Source organism: Sprattus sprattus, assembly GCF_963457725.1.
Source record: "Sprattus sprattus genome assembly, chromosome: 3".
Classification (NCBI taxonomy): Eukaryota; Metazoa; Chordata; class Actinopteri; order Clupeiformes; family Clupeidae; genus Sprattus; species Sprattus sprattus.
The window spans coordinates 57,387,204-57,391,910 of record NC_137922.1 but is presented as its reverse complement, the minus strand read 5'-3'; positions in this window follow the sequence as shown (position 1 = coordinate 57,391,910).

The window sequence follows — 4,707 nt, the reverse complement described above, 5'->3', positions numbered from 1 at the left end:
ATAATCCTCACTCCCTAGTGTAAAATCAACACTCGCCATAGTGTAAACTTTATAACACCAGGTCAGTGTTATATAATTAACTCTGTCAGAGTTTCATCATTACTCTTAATAGAAACAATTCAACCCCTCACAGAGTACAAACCAGTGTTATATAATTAACTCTGTCAGAGTTTTATTATTACTCTCATCAGAAACAAATCAACTCCAAATAAGTACAAAATTGAGCAGGGTTAGCACCACCAAAATTGCAGTGGGAAATCAATTAGATACTCATGCTACTATTAAATGAATAAATACACAAACTAAACCATTCATTTCATTTATTTTATTGACCGCATTTAAAAAAAATGTAATGCACAGGGACAATGTACTTACCATTCAGACAATAGGCTGTTTGAACATCGAAAGCCTTGTGTATATGAAGGTCATTCAATGTAATGATAAAGTAACTTTATTCACCCAAATTAACTTCATATGCATGAAAATGCTCATAAAAACACATAGTTATAATTTCATTAACAAGAAAACACACATCATTTTCAATCAGACAAATTTAATTTTTTTTACAAAAAACTGGTTGCTCATCGTGTATATCAGTGCAAATAACATTTCCCTCCTTGTACTCTAACCCATCCAGTTTGACCCATGTAGTGCTATATACTGTGCTGCTTGTCTTATTTATTGTGGCCAAATATTGTGTGAAATCATAATCAGTGTTAAATACTTTTAAAGGACCTAATTCCAATAAAAAAAAACTTAATTCAAAAGCTTTGCACGGAATTCTCTAACCCTTGGTGATTCTTTAGTTTTTCCAATGTCAATTTTGTATACAGTAGTCTGGGCAAATGTGTATAAGTTGTGAAGTACATGATCATATGCCAAATTGAAAACAAAGTGCAATTTAAAAAGATCATCAAATGCACCCACTGCACTTGCTGCCTCACAAGGAATCAGCTTTTTGTCCAAGACAATGTAGAACTGGTCGATCCGATTTTGGTTTCTTCCAACAGCAAGGAGGTATGGATGATGGTGATCACGTTTGCTGAGAGCCTCTTCAAAACTGCAACAGGACTGAACACGAAAAACAAAAAGGAAGACCAAAGTTACAAATTCATCATAATCCAGTATAAAGTGTTGTATTCAATAAAACCACTGAGCCAGAACCATTTAGTTAAACACAGCTAAAACAGCACTTGCTTTCCTAAAATTAAAGACAAAATATCAACAGTTTGTGCCAAAAAGAGCAGGAAATGATTGATGATTAATGCAGTTATTTTAAAATAAACACACTTATCATTGTCAAAATGTAGTGCTAATGTTATGGTTAGTCAAGGTTTTACCTTGTGATAAACAATGAGCCTTTCAGATGGAGCATCTGCACTGATCTTCATAGCCTTCTTGCCGACAGGTTGTGGTGGGAGGAGGTGTATTACGAGCAGTAGAGTAGCTATATCCGTGTCCCATTCTAAGGAGAAAGATAATTAAGTCTGTTGTCTTCAACAATTAACCCAACAAACTTTAGACATCGTGTAAAACATCTATGGCCGAGAGCGGTAAAGCAGGGTGAGGGCCATGAGAGGGTGCCACAGACATTTTGTGCTTTATAGATAGAAGATAGATACTTCAAATTTGATTCCACATCTCAGAAAAGTTAGGACCAGGGTAACAAAGAGCAACACATGCTGAATAATGCTTAAGTCAAGACAAGTAAATACATTTCACAGATTTGAAAGGTCAACTGGCTACCTAATTGTGTATGAACTCAGAATGAGCATGTAAACACAGAACACAATACAACTTCTTCATAAAGACTCACATGCGAACCAGCATACTGAGAGGGTCAAATTATAAGATGTTCACTGATGTATATATGACAGTACCATGTACTACAAACTGTGCAGTGGTCCGTTTACCAAAAGCATAGTTGCTAACTACCATGCATCTTCCATAATTACATCACTACCAAATGTGAGTCTGTATGAAACGTATACCGTTTGAGTGTTTGTGCATGCACAACTGAAATCTATGGACTCACTTTGGTCAGTGACGCTACAAAGGAAGTTGCTATCATAGTAAGCAACTATGCTTTTAGGAAAGACCCCAGACTGGACAGTTGAAGATTTAGATTAGTAATGAGGGCAATTTTAAATCCCACCTTTTTGGCCATTTCTGCAGCATCATCTGTGGCAAAAGTGTGGGCGCCCTCTGCAACACTGGACTGATGTGCCTGGCTCAAAGATGACATTTCTAAATCAAGCGACTGAGCATCTCTTTTTTTTTTTTAAAGATTTATTTTTGGGCTTTTGTGCCTTTAATCGATAGAGCAGTGAAGAGTGGGACAGGAAATGAGAGGGAGAAGAGGTGGGGAGTTGACAGGAGAAATGACATCAGGCCGGAATCGAACCTGTGTCCTCCATGGGCTTCAAGCCCGCATGTGGTCGGGGCTACTGCTTGCGCCACAGTACCCCCCTACGACTGAGCATCTCTTGAAGAGTTTGGTGTAGAAGAACCTGTTGGTGTAAATTCTGAGGAAAACAATTCCTATTTAATTTCAATTATTTATGGATGCAGAAATATATCTCAGTTCATCACACAGACTACCGTTATATTCTCCAACACTTGTGACAAATAACAGGCAACCTGGCAGAAGGTTCCTAGGCTTTCATATCATGGAGAAAAAAAAGCAGGAACGTTTGTACAACGTAGTACAGAACGATACCTAACGACACTACACGGTTCTTCACGGCACACAGAATAGGGCCACATCTACCATCTTAGCACAGCCTAGGATAAATTTGGAAACACTTAATAACCCTTAAAGTACCTTCAAAATCTTTGGCCAACAGACATATGTTTGGGTTGGCTTCAAGGATGTCATGGATTACTTCTTCATCCACCACAGTATCAGAGTCATCAAGGAACAGCAACTCAATCGATAGAGGGATCCCAAATTTGTTCTTGACTGAAAAAGACACAATGACGTTAGATCCCCATCAACATAATTGTGAACATTAAGAGAGGTGCATAAACCTAAAAGCAGAAGTGTGCGAGCAACAGGAGCTCTCCTTACAAAAGTATTCTTATATCACACAATTGTAGATATCATACTTAAGCTTTTGGCTGGATACCAGTGCAATGCACAAAATGGGCTATTGTTTGCACTTAATGTCCCTCGTATATGCCCCTGCAATACCGCTCTCAACTACAAGCTCTTACAAGGTCACATAAAGGCTCACCTTCATCAATGAAACTTCCATATAAAAATCCAGGCTGTAGTTTTAGGTACTTTCTTAGTCCATGGTATTCCACTTTGAGGAGCATTATGCATAACCTGTTGATAAATCAAACCAAATCTAGGATTTCATTGGTGCAGGAGTCCACATTACTTGCAATACTGTGCATTATTCAATAAGACACTAATTGAGCAAACTAATAGTTTGCAATTTACTTAATACATGGTCAGACATTAATTCGACATGCTTATTATTAACAAATGCATACACAGAGTTTAGAGAAAATAACATCAACTACCAACCGTCTCCTCGCTGGTCTTAACAGTTGCTAACTTAACAGCTAAGGCACATGGTTACTAAAGCCAGGGAAATGTGGTGGCACGGTCAACTAGCCTAGCTTTTTTGCTTAAAGTTCGTCCAGCAAAAACAAATTATGCTACCGTAAGCCTCGCTGGTAAAACGATTGTTCAATTCATAACTACCATTTACGTTTTAAGTTCACACCAATCCCAGACGAAGTTCTACCACTAACACTAGCCACCACTTATGCTAGCAATGTCTAACGTTAGCTTCGTGGCAGCTAGAACCATAGACATATAGAATTACGTCTAGAACTAGCTAGCCAGTCATTGAGTTAGGTGAAATTCAATGTGGTAAAAAAACGAAGTTATTATTCCAAATTCAAGAAGGTTTAAGCTGTTGCTAACTCGTAGTTTATATGTATGGCGGTTTTCTACATTAAAATACATAACATCTGATCATACCGAATAATTTACAATATCAGATAGCCCTCGAAGTCTACCAACCGTTAGTGACGTTAGCGACCTAGACGCTAGCGCTAGCTAGTTATCGTAGCCCGACCTATTATCCCGCACGACCTATTATCCCGCAAGTGCTGGTACACGTTACTTAATATTGATTTCGGTGTCATCCAGGATCGCAGATTTCGGAAAACTTAAGTCCCTGCCCAAAAAGGGTATTTAAATTAGCTTTGTAGCAAAAATTGCACATATACAGCGTATTGAAGTGTATAAGATAGGGTTGTAATACTGCGTGTACAAACCAGCCTGATACAAATAGTAGAATTTTGATTTCGCGACGTTCGGTGTAAATTCTTTTTCTTGTTGAGCTTGATTCCCAACGGCATTTTACATCAATGCGGGATAATAGGTCGTCGCCAACTGTGTTGCCATTTCGCGACTGTACAAAACAAATCGGAAAATACGTTAAGAAATGTTCCTGCTAAGAGTCAAACAAGACTTCGTGCATGTTCTACACACCTGTCACTTCTGAAATATGTAAGGCTGATTCATTAAACCATATTTATATTGATAAAAACATATTTGTTAAGCGGATATTTTGGTGGCCCGCGGGATAATAGGTCGCGTTACTATAGCTAGCTACAGAGTTTGACGGCTAACAACTCGAATATATGTCTAAGTGGGTAAAATATGTTACAATGAAAATACACAAA